Source organism: Arvicola amphibius, chromosome 5, assembly GCF_903992535.2.
Source record: "Arvicola amphibius chromosome 5, mArvAmp1.2, whole genome shotgun sequence".
NCBI lineage: Eukaryota > Metazoa > Chordata > Mammalia > Rodentia > Cricetidae > Arvicola > Arvicola amphibius.
Window position 1 is genome coordinate 131,984,055 of NC_052051.1, and position 24,165 is coordinate 132,008,219.

Here is a 24,165-nt window from a genome sequence, read left to right on the forward strand (position 1 = left end):
TTGGGGGCTGAACTGGGTTATAAGGAACAGGATAAGAAAAACTGGGAACTGTACCTCTCCACTTTTACAACCTAATAACCTCGGAGGCAAGGCAGACATGGGGGAAATTCTCCTTTAAAGAGGGAAAGCATTTGTTAGGCTAAGCATTTGGAAGAGAACAAATATGACTTGTGAAAAGGTAGGAATGTCAGCTGGTTAGACTTTTGGACTAGCATATGACAGCCCCAGGACGCGGACGCAACCCCAGAATGAAGCTTGGGCCGTGCACAGACCACTGACTAGTACTGCTAAAGTTCGAAGGGGATTGGGGACGAGAGGTGAAAAGAGGCAGAAGAGTGTGGAGCCAGGCCACGTAGCCAGGGCAGGCCTGTGCTACCGGCATCTGGAATACTTCCTGATTGACTATGTCCCTATGGAGAAAGGGGAGCTGGAATAATTCTTTTCATCTTCGAAAAGGATCTCTTAGCTTTGGGAAGTTAATGGCTTAGTATAGGTGGAACAAGCAGGGATGTCAGGAGATGACTAGTATAGGCTCCAGGTGTGGTGGTATTGTAAGTAATAAGAAAATGTGGGTAATAGGTATAATAATGCTCAAATTAATATTTATTGATTGCTCATCCAAAGCTTGGTCCTCATTAACACGTTTAATCCTGTGAACGGTCTTATTAGGTACCATTTTATGGATGATGAAATGGAGGCTCAGTAACTTGCCCATATCCTCACAGAAAATAGCATATTGAATTTCATTTCTGCTGCCAGTACCTGTGGGCTCATCACTGAACAAAAATCACTGTGTCTTTAGTGTTTAGAAAAAAAAAAGATAAAATGGGTCAGAAATGAATCCCTTAGACAAATAATATTGATTATACGATATTGGCAGAGGACACAATTTGGAAGTCATATTTTCAAGTTCGTACTTGATTGCTTCAGCATCTGTTAGCAGACAAAAGAGGATTTGGGGCCTGTAAACAGACCTGTGATTCTGTTTCTGTTGATACACTCTGATAAGTCCCCATCTTTCTGAGCAGGGACATGTCACTGTTGAGAGTTGGTGCTGTGTCTAGCTGGAAGCACCCGGTAGAGCCTGTGTATTGTACATTTTGTAGAGCGATAGGAAGATCGTCCTAGAAATGTAACTCCGGGTCAACTTCCAGATTTCATTTTTGTTCCGCTGGAAAATGAAGCTTTGTATAGCTGGTTAGATTATGAAATTTGATTTCACAAACTGAAGGTGAATGGTTTTCCCCAAAGGTCATAATGAAAGCTTTGTACTGTCAGTTATAGGTAAATTTCCCCAAAGAGTCAAAGTTTGTTTCCAGAGTTAACAATCCATTAGTAAGATTTTGGGGGGGATGGTTATATGGGTTTTAAGTGGTAGCCCAGGACTCAGAATGCATACTTGAGAGCGAGAGTTTCCTGAAATGCTTGTGAATCCCTGTTTCTGTTATCAGTGCCCAGTCACTTTGGGAATGTCTGTGTTAGGGTTTTTATTCCAGAAGAACAGTTTGGCCTCTAGGTCCAGATTTCCCACCTCCCTGTGCCAAGCAAAGGACCTTTGTTTGAGAGAATTTCTGGAGTTTGAACAGAAAAAAATGATTATCTCAAAAAAAATTGGCCACAGCAAAATAAACATTTATTCAAGGGTCAGAGAGTAGAACATGTGTGGGTGTCACTAAAGATGGATTTAGCATTCATTGAAAACAACACTCTATTGAGACAGTCTAGACACATGAGAGCTACTACAGTGTGGTGAATACTGAGACATTGTAGTGTATTTGCTGGTGACTTTAGCTAAATAATTACAAAAACAAAATTATATATTTATTTTTATAGAAAAATATATAGGAGTTATTCACAGCTTTTAGTATGTTTCAAATGATGTGAAGGTAAGTAAGATTGAAGGTCTTTAGAGTATCTTTCAAAATGATGTGAAGATAAGACTAAAGGTCTTTAGAGTATGTTTCAAATGATGTGAAGGTAAGACTGAAGGTCTTTAGATAGCACTGGGTCAGTATATTTTATTTCAGATATTCTTTTTGTAGGCCTTTGACCTATGTATTGCCCTCTGTGGACTCAGTTCTAGTGTTTGTCCTGAGAACTGAAACAGCAGTCTGTGTTCTGACTTCTTTGGAACCTGAGTTCTGTACTTAGACCACAAGACTTATCTCAGTGGTTCTGTTGAAGGCTTCAGCCTAACTCTAGAAACAGTCTGCTTGGAAGGGCTGGTCTGTCACTCCTGAGATAACTCAAGAGTACTTTAGACCTTACACTATCTGTTCTTCCAGAAATGACTTGGAGTCAAGCCTTCCATTTAAGGCCTCATGAGGGCAAGACTTGTGGGTGTAGGGAGTGGTGGCTTCACTCTTTCCTCTTGGCTTTGCCTCTGAGAAAGCAGAAGTAAAGAAATGGCTGTTGGTATGAAAGCATTTCCTTCAGAATGCTTTAAAAAAATAATGTCTTGGCAGGGAGTGATCGTCATGCCTGCCCTATTTTACTGTAACCTGGATTTGTGCTGCCACTCAAAGAACATGTAACCTGGACTTTGACTAGGAGGGGCTATCTCAGTAATTGCCACAGTTGGGTGATATGATGGTAGAAATATTCAGAAACCTGGGAGGAGTTCCCTCGTGTCTTTCTGCTCTTTATGATGAGCATGTTTGTTTATCTCATCAGTCACTCTCTCTAGGTACTGCCAACTGCAGGAAATGATCTGAAAGAGCCAGATATTGGGTTATGTTTAAGGTCATGGAGAAAAACAGTGGCAGCCTCCCAAAGAAAAGATGTGCTTCTGAATCTGGGATGTGTTGGGTCATTCGGTCACTGTTGACTACCTACCCACCAACCATTGTAAGAGGAGACAGAATTATAAGCATGTCCCACCAGGAAAGAATGGGCCACTGAAACCTGATTTTTGTATCCTCTATGGCATTTAAAAAACCTCTGTTCCTTTTTCCAGACATTTAGAGGAGAGTGAAAAAAATTTCAAAGGGGAAAAATGCTTATTTGTTTAAAGGCTTGCTCAAGTAATCCACTTATGCCATTTACATTAGTTAAACAACCTTTCTGTGTAAACACCATTAATTATGTAGTATAAGAGTCAAATAAAAATGCTAAAAAATAAAAGTAATTGTAGCATAAATTAGTGCAGCTTGAGTGCCCATACATTATAGAGAAACTGTAGACTTTTACAGGAATGGCTGTGTGATTTTTCTATTGTTTGAGATATAGGATGAAACCAACAGAAATGACATTTCACATATGGATACCAAAATTGTTAAAGTTTAAACTCATACCGGCAGTGAAATTACAGTTTTCACAGGGGCCCTGACTCCAGCCTCTCTCTTTATCCATCTTTAAAAGACGGTGAGGTGAAATGGGGTTTAAGTGTCCTGTGGATCTTCCCAGAAGATCTGTGAGAACCAGACCGTTGTCGCCGACTCCAGAATCAGTCGCCTCCAACCTCCTTTCGCTTGTAATGAGAGGAGATTGCTGTGCCTGTGCGGGAGGAAATGAGCTGATGTGCTGCCGGCTGGCCGCAAAGGAAGAGGTCAGGGACCCGAGCTACTGAAAGATGAGGGTGTCGGAGACCCTTCAGTGACAGCGGCAGTGTAGCTCCGTGCACTCTTGGTTAACTGATGGCTTCCAGGTCCTCAAGACAGGTTAGACATTTTCGTTATCCCATTTTACAGACGAGGAAATGGAAGCTTCAAGAAGATCACAAATGAAACAGGGATTGGGAAATATTGCTTCCCGCTGTATTTTTCTACTACTTCATCCATGGGTTTAAATGTGAATGAAAAGAACTATGGCTTATCTCAAAGGACTGTTTTATGCTATGCAGGATCTTTTAAGAACATCTGAGCACATTTCCATTATTTCTCAGGGAAGGTTTTGTTTTACCTCAGGAGGCAAGAAATGGTTTTGAGATAGGAAAGGTTTTTCATTTTTTATGGATTAAACCTGTCATCTATTATAATTACTAAAGCTGGATCATGGAAGAGCATAGGGTCCTCACAGCGTGAAGAGGAGGGTACAAGGCTTCTCCCTGGCTTCCTGGTGTATATGCACACCATCCAGGGAGGCCTGTTCAGACAGACAGGGCAGCTAGCTACCAGGAAGAACTGCTCTCCAAACATACTCTAACATGCTATTCACAAACATGCCAACAACTTACTCCCTAGAAGAATTTTGAGATACAGTATTTCCAAATTTTGAGAATTTGGCCCTCCTCCAGAGAAATATAATAAAATAATTAGTCATACCATCTGCTATGTATGTGCAGCCTAAACTAAAGGGAAATTGTCTTTATTCAGAATAATGCTTCCTGTGCCAGCAGTAAGCACTGAAACCCGGGTACTAAGAACATGCATGCCTCCTACAGTGGCACTCACAATCCGTAGAGAGATCAGTGTGAGCCAGATGGCCATGTTAATAAATATATTTACCACTGGGCTTGGTGGAACACCCTAGTGCTCTCAGCACTTAGGAGGCTGAGGCAGGAGGAAGAGGCAGAAGCCAGCCTGAGCCACAAAGCAGGACCCTATCTCAAAATAAAACAAAACAAAATAATATTTGTTGCAAATATCCCTTTCTCTGATGAGGGTAATGTTTATAACTTACTAGAAAAAGTGGACATGATATATACTATCTCTTTGCATGTTTTATTTTTTTACTTAAAACACATAACCATCCACTTGCCAAATTTGATCAGGCTAAGATGCCTAGTTTGAGGACTGGTCTAATAACTGAAGTGTTACTTCGTCTTTCTTGTATAAAGCCCACTCAAAATTATACAATTTATGTACAGTTTTCAGTTTCAGCTACTTTAAAGTGGAAGGTATGAAGACACTGGTGAAGAACACTTCATTCACTTAAATTTTATTCTCTTCTCAAACGTTTACACATCTTCTCTCACTCAAAACTAATTTAAGAACAATCCCCCACCCACATCCCAGACTTTGTGTGTCTTTCCAAAGCATTTAACTCAGCTTTCATGGAAGCAACTCTCTTTTTATGCTCATATTTGAACAGTTTATGTGATACTTAATTAAACTATATAATTATAGTAATCAAGTACAACTGTCATAAACAGGTTTGAGAACAAAAACAAGCCACTCTGAGTAAGCGTGGAGCTCAGCTGCTGGGAGTAGAAGCGGTGAGGACACCAGGCAGGCAGGAGTCACAGGCATCTGTCTCACTCTGGACAGTCAGTCAAAACATCTGACAAAGGGATCTGAAAACATCAGTCAAGTCCCAGAGGAGCTCAATTAAAAGTGCTTCCGTTGTAATTAAAAACTAATAAATATTTCAAGGAAAAGCACTGGGTGCCATAAAGGTCTGTACGGGGGAGCTGTACTCTTGCTTGGGAAGCCAGGAAAGGCCTCCAAGGACCTCACGCTTGAGTTGGGACAGAAACCCATTCGAATTATCTCAGAGAGGGGCTGAGGCAGGAGTTCTTAGGGAGAGGACGGCAGCATAGTGGCAGCTGTAGGAGGACCGAGGGACTGTGTGTTGAAAAGGAGGAATTGAAAGAAGCTCATTGTGTAAAGAGGACTGGTACAGGGCAAGGCAGTGGGAAGACGGAGACCACGTCATGACAGTCTTAGGCAAGTGATTTTCAGCCTTCCTAACTCTGCGACCCTCTGATCCAGTTCCTCGTGGTGACCCTCAACCATGAAATTATTTTCGGTGCTACCTCACAGCTGTAATTTTTGCTACTGTTGTGAACTGTAGTGTTTTTCAATGGTGTTAAGCAGTCCCTGTGAAAGAGTGGTTTGATCACCAAAGGGGTCGCGACCCACAGGTTGAGAACTGCTGACTTAGGGCTTTGACACTGTCCTCTCCACAGTGAGAAGTGTCTAGTGCAGGTGAAGCAAAGGTCTACTTGTTTTATAAAGAGCAACATCTATAGAGTCTAGACCTTCAAGTCTAATTTGGGAACTTTGATTTCTTTTTTTTTCCCAATGTAAATACATCATAGTGATAACTTTGTTAAAGAAAAAAAAAAAAGCCTTAACCTCTGGCTCCAGTATTTCTCTTAGGGATGGAGCTGTGCTTATTGAGGAAATTGCATTCACCAGCAGCTTGTGGGTCAAAGATGAGCATCTCTGGGTAAATGTCAAGACGACAAAAGGGATGCTCAATATCTCTGCTGAGAAAATAAGACAGAGGGAGAGAGAATTTATTTTCTAGAGCTTCCATAACCAAGTGCTACAAAGTGGGTAGCTTTAAACAGTATATATATATATATATATATATATATATATATATATAAATTTTCTCATTCTGGAGGCTAGAAGTTGGAAAGCAAAGGGTCAGCAGGACCATGTGCCCTCCATGAGGCTCTCTGTTTTCTGAAGTGCTGGTGGCCAGCAATCCCGCCATTCCTGGTTTGCAGCATTGCTCATGCAGCTCTGCCTCTGCTGTCACATGGCATCCTCCCTGTGCCTTGACATCTCTTTCTTATAAGAAATATTGTTATATTGGATTAGCATCTGCGTTAATACCCTTTCCTTAAGCTGCTTATGTTTTTTTTCTTTTTTCTTTTTTTGGTTTTTCGAGACAGGGTTTCTCTGCAGCTTTTTTAGAGCCTGTCCTGGAGCTAGCTCTTGTAGACCAGGCTGGCCTCGAATTCACAGAGATCCACCTGCCTCTTCCTCCCGAGTGCTGGGATTAAAGGCGTGCGCCACCACTGCCCAGCTAAGCTGCTTATGTTTGTAAATACTCTATTTTACATTTTTAAGTATTGGGAGAAAACTCTGGAACCTATAACAGACTTGAAGGAAAAGAGTTGGGAAGAATCAGAAAAACTGTGTGACTCTAGGTAACTGGAGTGGTTATAACAAGGAGTTGCGGTGGTGGGGTTGATGGAAGGACTAATAAGGGTTTTAAACTACTTTCAGAGTAAGATACAAAAATGTTTCTTTACCGTACTCATTTACTGTCAGCTATCGATGTGTTAATAATGTGTTGAAGGGGAGATGAGAAAGCTAGTGACAAGTAAAGCCACAGAGAAGTTCTTGGTCTCTATATTGGAGTCTCTGACATGAAGGCTGTAATCATAGAGTGTCTGTAGAAAGCAATTCACTACAGACAGGAAATCAGGGGAAAGGATCATTGAAAATCTGTGTGGTGGTTTGAAAGAAAAATGGACCCCAAAGAGAGTGGTACTACTAGGAGGTGTGGCCTTATTGAAGTAGGTGTGGCCTGGTTGGAGGAAGTGTGCCACTGGTGGTGGAGGGCTTTGAGGTCTCTTATGCTCAAGATACTGCCCATTGTACAGTCTACTTCCTGTTGCCTTCTGATCAAGATGTAGCCAGCGCCATGTCTGCCTACACACCATCATGCTCCCTACTATGATGATAATGGACTGAACCTCTGAAACTGTAAGCAAGCTACCCCCAATTAAGTGTTTTCCTTTATAAGAGTTGCAGTGGTAATGGTATCTCTTCACAGCAATAGAAACCCTAACTAAGGCATCTGTATTACCCATCTGTACCTTCAGTAGTCATAAATATATATTGGCTTCCACAGTCTCTGGTCTGGGGTTTTGGCAACTTTCTTTGGTTGGACTTGGTCTACAATGTACAATATAATTATGGAAAACTTTTCTGTTGCTTGGTACTGTTAGCCTCTTTAGGGTGAAGCACAGGATTTTAGCTGTATTAGGAACATTTGTGACCTACTTTTAAACAAAACAAAAGCTTTTGTATTCTGCTTCTCTTGCCCTGATATTTTCTATATATAAAAACTGCGAGGAGATTACAGCTGGGATGAAGAGAGAATGATCTGTGAAGTTCTATGTCCATTTTTGCCACTGTCTCCTTTGAGACAGTGGCAAAAAAAAAAACCTTTGTGTTTTGTTTCTGGGTTGGAAACTGAGGCACTAAAATTCTACTCCCTTCACTCAGGTGGGTCCCCAGCTCTCAAAGAAGGGAGCGATTTCCCGTAGTGAGTCCAGATGCTTGTGTTCAGTGTTATTGCTATTAGCCATCAAGTCTGAATTTCACAAAATTAAATGCATCCTTGAGGCCTGAAGGGAAGACAATCTTAATAATGGTGTAATGTCCTCAGAGTGAAATAGCCTGGAGTGGGTGGGGGGAGGAGCCGTCATCTCTGTGAATACAACCCAACACTAGAGTGTTTCTGCTCCTTCCTGCGGCTCATTTGCACTGGTATTTAACACAAATGTGATTTTAAAGCTCATAACAACCTCCTTAAAGCCCAAGTAACTGACAAATGGTTAGAGCAATTAATAAAGTGGTTTTTAAAATTCCTGTAAGCAGCTCAAGGAAAATGACAACATATTCAATGAGCAACAGTGTAGTGATTAATACACCATGCCTCTGTAGGAACTTTCACCCCCATCTTTTTTTTTTTTTCTCATGGTTTATTTTTTTTTATATTTAAAAATTTCCATCTCCTTCCCTCCTCCTCCCCCCTCCCTCCCCTCCTTCTCCCCTTTCTCTCCCCTCCTTCTCCCCCTTCCCTCCCCTCCCCTCCACCCATACCTCCCCTCCCTCCCTCTCAAGGCCAAGGAGCCATCAGGGTTCCCCACTCTATGCTAAGACCAAGGTCCTCCCAACTCCCCCCAGGTCCAGGAAGGTGATCGACCAAGCTGAGAAGGCTCCCACAGAGCCCGTCCATGAAGAACAATCAGAGCCCAGAGCCATTGTCCTTTGCTTCTCAGTCAGCCCCCGCTGTTGGCCACACTCAGAGAGACGGGTTTGGTCGCATGATCCATCAGTCCCATTCCAACTGGAGTTGGTGATCTCCCATTAGTTCTGTCCCACCGTCTCCATGAGTGAACGCACCCCTCTCGTTCCTGACTTTCTCCCTCATGTTCTCGCTCCTTCTGCTCCTCATCAGGACCTTGGGAGCTCAGTCCAGTGCTCCAATGTGGGGCTCAGTCACCTTCCCCATCTGTCGCCAGCTGGAGGTTCCCTCACGGTCCTGACTTTCTTTCTCATGTTCTCTCTCCTTCTGCTCCTCATCAGGACCTTGGGAGCTCAGTCCGGTGCTCCAAGGTGGGGCTCTGTCATTTTCTTCATCTATCGTCAGGTGGAGGTTCTATGGTGATATGCAAGAAATTCATCAGTATGGCTATAGGAACTGGCCTTTTCAGGCTCCCTCTCCTCAGCTGCCCAAGGAACTAACTGGGGGCGTCTCCCTGGAAACCTGGGAACCCCTCTAGGGTCAAGTCTCTTGACAACCCTCAGGTAGCTCCTTAAATTCAGATATATGCTTCCCTGCTCTCATATCCACCCTTCCTATATCCCAAGCACCCCATTCCTCCGAGCTCCCCCCGCTCTCCCCTTCACACTTTTCTCTCCCCATCTTCCCTTGGCCCAGTCTTGCCCAACCCTCAAGTTCCCAATTTTGCCTGGCGATCGTGTCTACTTCCAATATCCAGGAGGATTACTATATCTTTTTTGGGAGTTCACCTTCTTATTATCTTCTCAAGGATCCCAAACTTATAGGCTCGATGTCCTTTAATCATGGCTAGAAACCGAATATGAGTGAGTACATCCCATGTTCATCTTTATGGGTCTGGGTTACCTCACTCAGAATAGTGTTTTCTATTTCCATCCATTTGCCTGCAAAATTCAAGATGTCATTGTTTTTTACCGCTGAGTAGTATTCTAGCATGTATATATTCCACAGTTTCTTCATCCATTCTTCCACTGAAGGGCATCTAGGCTGTCTCCAGGATCTGGCTATTACAAATAATGCTGCTATGAACATAGATGAGCATATGCTTTTGTTGTATGATTGGGCATCTCTTGGGTAGATTCCCAAGAGTGGAATTGCTGGGTCCTGGGGTAGGTTGATCCCGAATTTCCTGAGAAACCGCCACACTGCTTTCCAAAGTGGTTGCACAAGTTTGCATTCCCACCAGCAATGGATGAGTGTGCCCCTTACCCCACAACCTCTCCAGCAAAGGTTATTATTGGTGTTTTGGATTTTAGCCAATCTGACAGGTGTAAGATGATATCTCAAAGTTGTTTTGATTTGCATTTCCCTGATAGCTAGGGAGGTTGAGCATGACCTTAAGTGTCTTTTGGCCATTCGAACTTCTTCTGTTGAGAATTCTCTGTTCAGTTCATCGCCCCATTTTTTAATTGGGTTAATTGGCATTTTACCGTCTAGTCTCTTGAGTTCCTTATATATTTTAGAGATCAGACCTTTGTCAGTTGCAGGGTTGGTGAAGATCTTTTCCCAGTCAGTAGGCTGCCTTTGTGTCTTAGTGACAATGTCCTTTGCTTTACAGAAGCTGCTCAACTTCAGGAGGTCCCATTTATTCAATGTTGCCCTTAAAGTCTGTGCAGCTGGGGTTATGCATAGGAAACGGTTCCCTGTGCCCATTTGTTGTAAAACGGCTTGGTATTGGCATAAGAACAGAGAAGTTGACCAATGGAATCGTATAGAAGACCCGGATCTTAAACCACAAACCTATGAACACCTGATCTTTGATAAAGGAGCCAAAAGTACACAATGGAAAAAAGAGGGCATCTTCAACAAATGGTGCTGGCATAACTGGATGTCAACCTGTAGAAGAATGAAAGTAGATCCATATCTATCACCATGCACAAAACTCAAGTCCAAATGGATTAAAGACCTCAATATTAATTTGAACACATTGAGATTGATAGAGGAGAAAGTGGGAAGTACTCTACACCCCCATCTTATAGGTACTTCATGAGCACCGAGCTTGCTCAGGAAAAGTTAGCAAAAACAAAACAAAAACAAACTCAAAACAGCAGCTATCAGGAGACTGAGAGACTGTGAACTAATATGAGACCATGTTTGGATATTTAGGCAAGAGACCCCTTGGGTGTTCCTCCACTCAGTGAGTCTTTAATGTGTTGCCCATTGGAATGTTTAGACAATGCTCTTCCCTAACCTAGCCATCACAGGGATCACATCTAGGCTAATCTTGCTGTCTGGTTGTGGAGGAGAGGGACAGCTATTTTGATGAAGCTTATGTTCCTTTCCAGCTTTTGAAAAACCAATGGGTCTCTTCCTTAGAAGAAGTCCTTTCTGGGTACCACCTGCAGTCTCGAAAGTTATTCTAGACAAGGCACTGGTGTTGAAGCCTACAGTCCTGGAAGAATGCTTCTGAGACCCCCTTTGGTTCAGTTCTATATCATGGGCCAGGCTCCATAGTTCTGCTTCCGATTCTTTCATACACACGCACACGCACAGACACACACACAGTTTATTTATTTTGATCTTATTTTTGTGTTTGTCTGCACAAATGTATGTGTACCACATGTGTACTTGCTGCCTGTAGAGGTGGAAGAGGGTGTTGGAGTTTACAGGTGACTGTGAGCCACTGTGTGGGTGCTGGGAACTGAACCCACTTCCTTTTCAAGAACATCTAGCGATCTTAACAACTGCCTTCTCTCTTCAGCAACCTGAATATGGCCCTTTACTCTAGTTTCTGCTCCACCCTTAGTTCTTTCAGTAACCTTATAAAGGAGTTATCCAGTCAGTGTGAAAAGTGTTAGACTTCTCTGACAACTTTGCTGGGGTCATATTCAAAGCCAAAGATCGTCTTCTCATATTTCTATCCAAAGTCTTGAAAGCTACCACACATCAACAAGATTAAAATGAGAAAAAATTCTCATCTTGAACAGTCACACAGCTGTCCGTTGGTGCTCATTACCCCGCAGACATGAATGTTCTTGAGGCTTAAACATCTTTTTTTAATTTTTTTTTATTTTTATTAACAAGTCAAATTGGCCAGGATTCAGAAAGAAAAAAAAAAGTCATATGGCATAAATTTTAAAAGGTTCTTTATAAACTCAAGAGTGGCAACTGCTTTCTGGGAAAAAGCAGGAATGCTGAATGATAATGATATGCTGGCAGATATGAATGGCACACAGAAACTGGAGGTCAGTTATTCCCATTAGTCAAAGAGACAAGAGAGGAGGAATTGGTTAAAGCTTGGTGGACAAAAAGAAATGTAAGAAACAATTCATCATAACCACAGAGAAACTTTGGCATCGCTCTCCTGCACTGTTGGCGATAACTTAATCATGGTATGGTCATTTTCTTATTTTGTGACTTAATTAGTTAAGGAGTCTCCCTGCCATTTTTCTCTCTTCCTGAGCATGTATGTACGTGTGCATGTGTGTATTTTCATTTGTACGTGCCTGTGTGTGCCTTTGCGTGTGTGTATGCCTGTGTATGTGAGTAAAGAAGAGGAGACAAGAGTAGAGGCATGTTGTTGTTACTGGCTCTAAGAAAAGTTCTAAACCTAGAGTTGCTCTTTCTGCTGCAGCTTGTCTGCTGTGGTGACACGGATGGTCACTTTGAAGATCCCTACTTACAGGTTTTTATTTATTTATTTTTTTGGTCATTACAGTCCTAGTTCGAGGTTATTTGTAGTTTCACATTATAGCATTTTCTCTTTTTCGATCACTGTTGACTCTAACACAGGCCTATAAGGGCAAGATCTAACCCAGTGGAATAGTTCATGTTTGCTCTAACTAATCCTATATTATCTTTCGTAGGTTGTCGAATTTTGTATTGTCTCTTATAGCTTACATGAATTCATCTTTCCTCCTTGGTAGGGGAAGAGGGGGTTTCAAGTTGCTTTGTCATCTGATATCTATGCTCCTGCAGATAATTTACAGGCCACACAGTTGCTACCTTCTGTGTTCTGTATCTCAGTGGTAGTGTGACCTTCAGCAGCTGCTGAGCCTCTAAGTAGGGCAGAGGAGGCCGTTATAGAAAAGAAACAACACGTGGCTTCCCAAACTGCACAAAACCTATCTATTGTGACTAGATGAATTACATATTCATGAGCATTGAGAAATGAAGATCATTTCCCTTGCCAAGCACTCAACCTTGGCTGAGCACAGCGCCTGGCAAATAAGGCAAAGCTCTGGCGTTCTCATCTGTTTACCTGGCCGGTCAGCATGTGCTGCATGATTAGTGCCTTCTGCAACATGTTGTGGGAGGAAAGCTGAGTAGAGACATGCGTTTCCAAAGACAACTGAATTCCATCGTTATTGTAATTTTATTTGATATCAGCGAGTGTTTGTCGACTAGTCACTGCTCTCATATTATGCTAACAAAATTGCAGTACTGTATTATTGGGGAAGGAATTTACTGGTTACGAAGAAAGTTTTTACATAAATACCATGAGGGGCTTCCTTCAGCCCATTAAATAGACTGTTTAGTTGTTGTGTGTTACAACTACTTAGCAAGATGATGAATTTTGATGATTCTATTTCTTGTTAATTCCTGTTAGCAGAGAATTATGGAAACTCTCCCTAGTTTACCAATGGGAAAACTGAAGCCAGAGATGTTAAGTGACCTCCCCGGGGACATTATTAGTGGAAGAACTAGGGAGAACACTGCTGCACTACTCTCTTAACTCTTAGTTCATATTTATTCCATCAGAACGCCACACTCATGTGACTTTAACTTTAGTTTTACATTGTCAAGACTAATGATGACCAAAATAATTGGACTTTTAAAATGGGGTATTGGGTTCTGTTCAAGGTCATCAGAGCTCCGTATTCCTCCTGTCTTTAGCTTATCCCCCTTCTCTGTCAAAGACTCTCCATCTTACTGTCTTCTGTTGATCAAGTGAGTGTAATGGCTCCTTACAACCATAACTCTTACAACTCTTCCCATGTTCCTCTACTGCAGATGTTGGAAAGAGATTCCTTTGCAGCTAGGTTTCTGGATGTGACTTTGGGCTCTTCTAAACAGCTGCATTCTCACAAGACAAATAAATAGTGAGACCAATGATAATCTGTTAGCCTTTATTTCCACTTCCCACTCCTAAAGGAGAAAGTAATGTTACAACCCATGGAGCGTTGTAAACAAAGTGTGTTCTGTGGACCACTGAGTGCACTGGCAAACATCTTGATTCCCAGGCCTCCTGAAGATGCCATAGAAGGCAGCTGCCATTGTGGTTGCTGTTCTTAAGTATTGTTTGAGGACTCACTTCTTCAGAGTCCTAACAGGCTTTTGCTTCTGCTCTTAGATTTCATTAGCATTTAATTCACTAAATCCCTTTCTATTGAAATTTGCTGGGTTTCTCAGAGCTGGTACACAGTCATGACTGATCACCTGTCAGCCCACAACACCCTGAGTTGTCAGTCTGTGATCTAACATATACTTGTGCCTTTAAAGACTGACCCCCAGTCTCCCACACCCAGCCTACAGGGTTATTTGTCTTAGTCCTGCTGTACTTCGGATTATGCCTAACATAAGCAATTCACTTTTTTCTTTTGAAAAAGTGAATGAATGACTAAATGTACAGGTAGAAACATCCTGTGATGCTTATTTCATGTGAGAAGGAAAAACTTGATAAAAAAGTAATTGCAATTCATATATATATACATATATATGCTATTAGCAAATTCTATATAACAAAATGTGGAATGGCACGTACTTTTAGTCTGATATTAATCATTACTTCTTACTTAAACAGTCAAATGGGATTTGCTGCTTGGCAGTTAAATATTTTGCTGTCCCTGGAAGACTAGAAATGTGCGTTGATGAATGTGAGCCTCTTCTCTTGGCTCTGCCTCTTACTCATTCTGTTTCTTCCTGAGCAAATTTTGAACAGGTGCTACTAGACGCCTCATTAACTGCACAGAGCCTTGGAAACCATGGGTAAGATGATTCCTTTCCAGAAAGTAAGCCTTGCATTCTTTAAACACTGCACTGGACCAAAAGCATTGTGATTCATCTGGTATTGCCACTGGCGACAGATACTGGCTTCAGATGCCAAGAGCTTTTGAATTGATGTTATGTCTCACCATTTTTCTGATCCCACTTTCTTGTCATTATTCAGTATGCTCTCTGTCATTTATCTGTATGTTTATATGTTCAATTTTCCCATTAATATTCATTAAGTGCCTACAGGTTGCCTTGTAAACACACACACACACACACACACACACACACACACACACACACACACACACTCCTTTTAAGGGCTCATTTGCAACTCATTTAATTCTTTTTTTATTTTGAGGATGGGTCTCAGTTATAGATCAGGCTAGTGCTGAGGTCACTGTGTACCCCAGGCTGGTCTCAAGCTTTTTTGATCCTCCCAAGCACTCCCCAGCCTCTAAGTATGGAATTACAAGTATGAGTCACCACGCCCAGCTCATTCATCTATTATCACTAAAACTTCCTGAGATCTCGAGGTTAGTCACTAACATTCTCATCTTATTAGGGGGATTTGAGAGCATAGAAAGGGGTCTCCTGAAGATCATATAGCAGAGTTGAACCTTTTCAACTACCAATTAAGAAAATGCCCTAAATGCTTGCCTGCCTTCAGCCTGACCTTCTGGAGGCCATTTTTCAATTGAGATTCCCTCCTCTCAAATGACTTTAACCTGTCAAGTTGACATATAACTATCGAGGACATGGAGATGATGGGAGATAGGATAGTGGTGCCTTGGTTTCTTTGTGATACAGTAGAGTAAAATAACCCAGTAGTAGATAGAACTACAGGGAAGGAGAACATGCTTTCTGACAATCCCAGCTGTCTAATAACGAAGTAGGATTGCACTGGAAGGTCACTAGCTCTTTGTCATCAGAGATACTTTAAAAAGATGGCCACGTATCAGAAGTATGTTCTGGAGCCACCCATGTGGGGAGTGTAGGTAGCTATCAAGTTGTCCGGCTAGCACATGTTGGGTGGAGCAACAGCCTGCACTCAAGAAATCTGATATTGAATCCAGAGAAGCTTTTTTTTCAGTAAACTGCTGGACCAGAGCAGCAGGCTCCATAGTGGAAGGGAGAAAAGAAATGTCATTTCTTGTGTATTTAGGGAAAGAAAGAAAAAAGGAATGAAAAAGAAAGAGAGGAAGGAAGAAAAGAAAGATTGCTAGGTTTTAAATGTCTAGTGAATCATAGAGCCTAGGATACCCTAGAACCCTAGCTTGAGTCCTCGAATACCAAAGGCTGTATTATTATTTTCATTTGTTCATTTATATCACTATGTTTCCATGTATTGTAGTAAATTTGGGCTTTGTTAACAAAATTTATGGACTAATCTTAAATATCAGAATTACAAATAGAATATGATTTTTTCCACACTTTCTTTAAAGTTTATCCAACACAACACAATCTCCAACTTCAGTGAGGTGGCTGACCATTGCCATAACTAAAGCTGACTCTAAACTGGAATTCAATTGGTGAGCCAGCCCCAGCCTCAGCACCAGAAGGCGTAGCTTCCTATAGGTGTTTGCCTCCCCTCTTGTTAAGCTTGCAGATCACTCTGGACCTTCGGGCTGAGGCCTGCCAGTTTCAGGACAGCTTCTGTGTACAGTGGCAGGCACCATCCCCAGGGGTAGGTAGCGGTCTTCTCAGAGATACTGAATGTCCTCGTTCATCAGGTACCAATAGACATGTCTCCAGGCAAATAGCTCCTTCACGTAGTCTCAAGACTTCAAGACTGCATGGCCTTCATTATATGAAGGTTGGGCCTATTCTTGTCTGCCCACTCAGGGTATTTGGACATATGGACATCTTTCTTAGCAACCATCACTTCTTCCTTAAAAAGAAGTTCGTAGATGGCAATCTGGTTCTTCTTAGGCATCAACATCACGGAGGCTGCAGGGTTCAAGGCACAGGCTAGAAAGGGACCTCTGTGATGATTTTAATGCAGGGATAACGGTTTCATCTTTTGCTGTGTCACAAGAGGGTTGTGGAACATACCTGGATAAGTTAAAGCAGTCAAAGTTGTATTACAGTTTGTTTGACAAATGACATGTAAATTATGCTATTTTCCTATGTGGCTATTGGTAGTAGGCATATTAAAAAATTTTAAAAACAAAGCCTCACCCTCAATAGATTCCATTTTCATATGGGAACCAGGCAGATTCTATTTTACGTGACTTCAGTCGTTGCTGTCATAGGGCTTACGAAAGCAGAAGCAGAGAATTAACTTTATGGATAGACGATAACATCGAATCCCAGAAGAGGGAATGGGTGAGGACAAGAAGGGTAGGCTTTAAATGAAGGCTCTTAATGAGTCAATTAAACTGCCATTGCTTTTTAAAGAGGAAAAATCGGAAAAAGAAAACAAATTTTGTACTACAGAGAAAGTATTTTGATCATAATGGCCAAAAAATGTTTCCATCATTAATGTTTTTTTTTTGTTGCCAAGGCTAAGTACAATCTTAAAATCATGGTGTTGTAAACTTATAAAATGTAGTAATCAATTTTCAAGATTGTTTTTTAAGGTAGTTTCAGTGTATTTCAAAGGAATCAGTTATTAAATAAGCAGAATACAGTGAGTTCTAATTTGTTGGGGGGAAAAAGCAAGCGGTAGGAAAGGAAAAAAAAAGCTGACACAGTTCCAAAACTGGGGGGGGGGGCAGGATCTGGATGTTCCATGATGTGTGAAGACAGCCAACATTGCTGTTTCTCTAGTATTTGGATGGATGTATTTTTGTGACGCTTCCTTCTCAGCAATGACAGCCGTGAAAGCTGCACTTGACTTTCAAATCCCTGTATCCCCCAAATACCAAGTCAAGATTAAAAAAAATATGAAACAGCCTATTGCATTCTTAGTTCAGAAGTGTTATCAGTGGCAGTGTCCTTGTAGTGAGAGCAAATCTTCTTTGTTCCTAATAGCACAATCAAGCAAAAAATATCTTAAAACGGTTTACCTCTATGTCCTCTGTACCACTTTTCTCTTTTGAATGCCTTATAATGAATGTGATATATCAGTTCAGTAGTGTATGCATATAGCTTGCAATAGATGATATATAAAATCAATGGAGTATTTTTTTCAAATACTTTACTAAGATGGGGGTTTGCTCAGATCTTAGATGGGAATTTGGTCAGATGTATTTGGAGATTATCAGATTTGGATTTTTCAGGGTCCCCTCCGTGGCTTTTAGTCTTTGATTTATAGGAAAATAATCTGTCTAGTAAGTGAGAAAATACAGATGTTAGGAAAGGCATTCTATCAAATGCAAGGAACATCCCATTATCCAGCTCATTTCCCATGATCACACTAAGCGTGCATGCATGTGCACACGTGTGCACACACAGACACACACAAACCTCTCAAAACAACATTCCTAAAGATCCACACTTTTAAGTGAGCCACTTTAATTTAAAACTTGGAGCTATCTGTGCTGCAGACATCTAATGCACTGTTGATGCTCAATAAATAACAAATTGTGATATTAATAATTAAGAATTGATGGTACTGCTCCTGTGAAATGATTTTCAGAAAAATTATTCCCCCTTCACTCATAAAGAAAAACGAGAGGAAGAGACAGAGCAAAAGCTTTTTAAAAGACTTTAGTTGGAGCTACTTTGTGTGTGTAGGGGATTTTCCCCTCTTCCTCTCTGGCAAATTTGATGATCACTGAGCAAGACAAGACCTCCATCCAGTCGAGGCAGCTCCCTCCACCAATTCTTTGTCTTCATATCTTTAGGTGGGAATGCCTAGATTGTTGAATTATATGATTTTAAAGTACTTGACAAACATTAATTAACTGAGGGCTCTTCTTTGTTTGAAGAGTTCTGCCTAATTGTGGACATGTCTTCTGTCATCTGCTCTTCTTTTTTGATTGTTATTATCTGAAATGTGTAGTACCTGATTTTCTTGTAGGGACGTTAGTAGTCTTTTGAAATAGGTGGGAACCATGAAAAAAGATACACACTGTTTACCCTAATATGAAACAACATAATTATAAGAGATTTATGTTTATGTTCATGTATGTTACACTCCACCCACACACATCTATGCCCTCCTTTCTGGTTGTGGCCATGCTCTTTTTTTAAAGTCATAGATTTTGACAATTTTGACCAGCCATACTGAACCAGATTCTATTTCTGCTGAGCTAGGGGGATTGTTGAGATTGGCTTTTTAATAGCAGAAACCCAGAAAAATTCTCCAGAAAAGTAAATTAATCTTCCTGCAAAAACAAGTGTAATTGATCACGAGAGAAAACTGGCCATGCATGTCAACAGAGTCCAGGGAATTGACTGAGTGTTTATTGATTCATTACTCACTACGGACCCCTCCTTCTACTCCCCTCACCACCAAAAAAGAAGATAGGTAGCTGTGGGGACAGCAGCCATACCTGACACTGGTATGTGGGCCTGGAGACCAGATGGATTACAAACTGTTAGAGATGCTCATGTTTTGGGATAGGTTATGCACACTGTTAATTAGGAGCTCTTCTTTGAACAATGTCTTAAATAATTAGCCAGGGCAGGTATACTCCTGTGCAGGGGTGGAGTGTGGAGTTTTCAGTTGCTTAGAGAGATTTTCTATAGTAACAAAGGAACAAATGTAAATTGATCCACTGTCCCAGGGCTTCTGTGTAATATGCATTTCAAAGCAGTCTTCTAAGCAGACCACCCACCCGGACCCTTCTGTACCTGTCAGTAACCAGGAAGTACTGATGGCTGTCACTCAGCCTCGTCTTTGCTCAGCTCCTCAGCTGTTAGAGGCAGTGTCATATGATGATGACAGAGACTGTAGTGTGATGAGAAATGTCCCCTGCAGGCTCAGGTATCCACATACCTCCTTCCCAGTTGATGGTGCAGTTTGGAAAGGTTAAGGCTCTTTGGAGGCAGAGCCTAGCTGGAGGAAGTAGGTCACTGGAGATGGGCTTTGAGAGTTTCTAGCCTTGCCTCACTTCCAGTTCACTCTCTTTGTTTCATGTTTGTGGTTGTAGGTGTCATCTCTCCGCTTCCTGCTTCAGATAGATACCTGGTGTCATGCCTTCCCTGCCATTAGGGAAACTCCCTCTGAAACTGTAAGCCCAAATAAACTCTTTCCTGAATTTGCCTTTGTTTAAGAAAATCTATAGAGCAATAGAAAAGTAACCAATACAGACTTCAGTTGAAATCTTTTTCTCATCATTTTTTTTGCACATAGAAAACTTTAAAGTCCCTACCAGTAACATGGAAATCATAGTTCTAGCTACAGCTGAATTGTGGCAAGCTGTTATTCGTGTATTAAATCCCTGACATTGGGCTGGGGAGATGGCTTTCTCTGCAAACCTGATGACTTGAGATTGATTCCCCAGGACTGACATACAAGTGAATTACAGTGGTGTTCATCTATAATCCCAGCACCCTTATGTTGAGATGGGAGGTAGAGACAGAAGACCATCGAGAAGCTCATGGGCTTGCTAGCCTGGAGTATGCAGCAGTAGAGCAACATAAACAGCAGAAGAGATCCTGCCTCAAGGAGGAAGGAGAGAATGGACTTCAGAAAAGTTTTCCTCTTGTCCTTGATTGTGTGCAGCGGCATGCATGTGCCCACATTTACCTCTCCCCAACACACTAGATAAATAATGCCTTAGTGCCACAGAATGCGACTATTTGGAGACAGGACCTTCAAATAGGTAATTAACAAGATATATGTAAACCGGTCAGTAGTGGCGCATGCCTTTAATCCCAGCACTCAGGAGGCAGAGGCAGGCGGATCTCTGTGAGTTTGAGGCTCGTGTGATTTACAGAGTGAGTTTTAGTACAGCCAAGGCTACGCAGAGAAACACTGTCTGGAAAAAACAAAAAAAGATATAGAGATGTGTACACATATGTACAAAAAACAATGAAGGAACACAGGCACACAGACACATATATACAAAAGAGGTAAATTCAAGTGAGGCCACTAGGGAGCCTTTTTCCCAGTCTGACTGGTATTATACAAGAGCAACTGTGGACACACAAAAGGGACAGCAGAGGTGCAATGTAGTTTGGTTTTTCCTCTTTTGGTTCTGTGGAAAGACTGCCACCCATCTCCCAAATAATCAATCACACGGAGAGATTTATTCTTTCTTATAAATGCCTGGCCTTAGCTTGGCTTGTTTCTACCCAGTTTTTCTTAACTTAAATTTGTCTGTTTATCTTCTGTCTCAGGGATTTTACCTTTCTCTATTTCTGGGCATCTTTTCTTTCCTTCTTACTCCATGGCTTGCTGTGTAGCTGAATGACTGGCCCCTGATGTCCTTCTCTCTTCCTTTCTTTTTTTGCTCCTCAATCTTTCTTCCCAGATTTCTCCTTCTATTTATTCTAGCCTGCTAGTCCTACCTATCCTTCTCCTGCCTCACTATTGGCCATTCAGCTTTTATTAGACCAATCAGGTGTTTTAGACAGTCAAAGTAACAAAGCTTCACAGAGTTAAACAAGTGCAATATAAAAGAATGCAACACATCCTTGCATCATTAAACAAATATTCCATAGCATAAACAAATGTAACCTATCTTAAAATAATATTCCACAATAGTGCTTGTACACATAGGTCCCACCATGTGAAAAGGCAGAAAGAGAGGACACCTCCAGCACCAACTGAAAATCATAACACTCTGCCCTGACCTGAGCTAGAAAGAGTTAGTGAGTCCAGCCCTGCACCCGGGAAGATTGAGTATGCTACCCCATGCTCAGAGGCTTTGCCCTCATCACAGGGAAGGGAGGAATGGGTGCCTGCTTGGCACATGAAGCCTGAGGTGAGGCACAAGACCACTTTAAAGATGTTTGGGATGGCTGTAAGCACAGGCTTATACTTCCAGATGTTTGGGATGGCTGTAAGCACAGGCTTATACTTACAGATGTTTGGGGGGCTGAAGTAGGATGACCACAATTCTAGGTCCTGCCTTAGCTACAGAGTGAGTTCAAGGACAATGTAACTTAAGGATATGTTTACTCAAGATAAAAATAGCTAAATTAAAGTCAGGGGATATAATTCAGTGGTTGAACACTTGCCTAGCTATGTCCAAGGTCCTAAATACAATTCCTAGTTCAGGTGTGTGTATGTGTGTGTGTGTGTGTGTGTGTGTGTGTGTGTGTGTGTGTGTGTGTATGTGTGTGTGTGTGTATGTGTGTGTGTGTGTGTGTGTGTGTGTGTGTGTGAGAGAGAGAGAGAGAGAGAGAGAGAGAGAGAGAGAGAGAGGTGACATTCTTTTTATGCCCAGTCAGTATGTAAGAATTCCCTTTTTTGTTTTCTTGGGAGAAGGGGTGCCAGATGGATATCAGCTAAGGGCCCCATGCATTCTAGGTGAAGGCTTCCTCTGAGTTACATCTGAAGTCTTTTATTCACTTTCACTTTTTATTTTGAGATAGACGATCCCTAAGTTACAGATGTTGGCCGTGAACTTTCTCTGTAGCTCCAGAGAGATCTCAGGAATGTTCTCTCCTTTCTGTGAATTAAAAAAGCTTGTTGAACACAGCCATTTGTATATTCATTAGTTTAACCACTATTTATTTCATGCTCTCTGAGGACAAATCCCTCAAGTGCTTTCTGAAGAGTGTAATAATAATTAATGTTTCATTATGTCAAAGCAGTTTTCCAGTCCTTTTCTGTATTAGTGTGGATTTTATTTCATGGAAGTCAGTGGATGTCTGCCAAGCAGCACAGACATCTCTGTAGGTCACAGGCCTTTTTGCAGCAATTCGTGAGGAGGCACTCACATCTCCATTTCACAGACGAGAAAACCAAGGTTCAGAGTCACAAAACTGCCCAAAGCTTAAGCCAGGAGGGAAGCTCGAGTTGTTCTCATTTTAGAGTGCATGCTTTCTTTCTTTACTTGCATAGGAAACAGCTGAGAGAGAGAGAGAGAGAGAGAGAGACAGAGACAGAGACAGAGACAGAGACAGAGAGATAGAGAGACTGCCATAGCTGAGAGCCTTTCTGTTCAGTATGGAAAGTCTTCATAAACATCACTTACTTTAACTTAGGCTTGGAGTGTTCAAATGGGCATTGCTACCATTCACCACTCGCTTTCCCAGATATTTGAGAGAGTCCTGGTTACAGCTGGGCCCTGTGGACTGTCATGTAAATGTGTTTACGACAGTCCTACTCAGGAGTTGCTGGGGAGTTAGTTCAGTCCAGACCTGGCAGGGAGGGTGGGGACAGCTAAGGCTACAGGATGTGTGCGTGGTGGGAGCTGGCAGTTCCTCTTGATGTGGCCTGGCTGCTTTGTGTCTTTGGGAGATGAGGTTTCCTGAGGCTCAAGGCTGCTCCCCTTTCAAGTCTATCTAATCTCTAGCTGGATGGTGGCTTGGATGTATGTCAGTGAACAAGCAGATGCAGGTTTTTTGATGGATTAAGAAGAAACCCTCCGTTTCCCTGAATTTACATTGAATGCTGTTTTGTATCCACCCACATGCAGGTCATGGAATTCTATGAGCTCAGTCTACTGGAAACACGATTCTTTCTGTTTAACTACAAGCTGATGTTGCTAATGGCCATTTACAAAGTACTTTAACAGGTGTCTCCTTGTTGCTTATTTCAGCAAATTCTGGGGTAGATAATTTTCTTCCTTTTCCTGTTAAGGGACCCGAGGCTCACAGGGTTTATGATGACTTGCTCAGAACCACAGATTCCCACAGTGGTAGAGGCATGGGAAGGACATTTCGCTGAAAGAAAAGGGTTGCAAAGGCTGAGGTCCTTTGGCCATGTCACAGCTAAACTGCCTCCTCCAGAACATAATCCTATGGAAACTTGAAGATGCCAGGCTCCTAATTCACGGCTCATTTTCACTGAAAGGCTCACGTGCCTTTCAACTCTTCCTAGCTATCACTGGGAGTCAGAGCCCCCATGGAAGGTTCCTTCTAAATCTCTTCACCCTAGGACAGCATTCAAGGACTGTAGCTGGCCATGGCCCAGCTCTGCTGTTGAATGGGCTCAGTGGACAATGGCCATGCTCTGGGCAGACCTGTCAGATCCCCTTTATGTTTCAATGCATTTGGTGCGATTTGCTTTGTAAGCGCTGGTGGGTGTTTCCTATGGAAACAGTGCCAGCTGGCAGATGTGAAGATACTTTTGCTTAGAAAGTTCCAAGATGCTGGGCGGCGGTGGTGCAGACCTTTAATCCCAGCACTTGGGAGGCAGAGACAGGCGGATCTCTGTGAGCTCAAGGCCAGTCTGGTCTACAAGAGCTAGTTCCAAGACAGCTCTGTTACACAGAGAAATCTTATCTTGTAAAACCAAAACAAAGAGATAGCTCTGAGGTGTAGTTTGCCCCTGGCCTCCCTCCCCAACACCACAAGATTGGGGCGTCCCTTCCGTGGTGCTTTTCCTGAGATCTCATACTTGACTCTCTGACCTTCCTTACTTCCTTATCAGAGACCCTGGGGAGGACTTCCTCAGGAAGTCAATCCACGGGAGACATCAACCCCAATTCAATTTTAGGGAAGCTGACTTCAGAG

The 24,165-nt window shown here is 42.0% G+C and overlaps 1 pseudogene; it reads right to left on the bottom strand.

The window, feature by feature from the left end:
- Positions 1-16,116: 16,116 nt before the first annotated feature.
- LOC119815362 lies at positions 16,117-16,585 on the bottom strand (annotated as a pseudogene).
- Between the last annotated feature and the right edge of the window lie 7,580 nt (positions 16,586-24,165).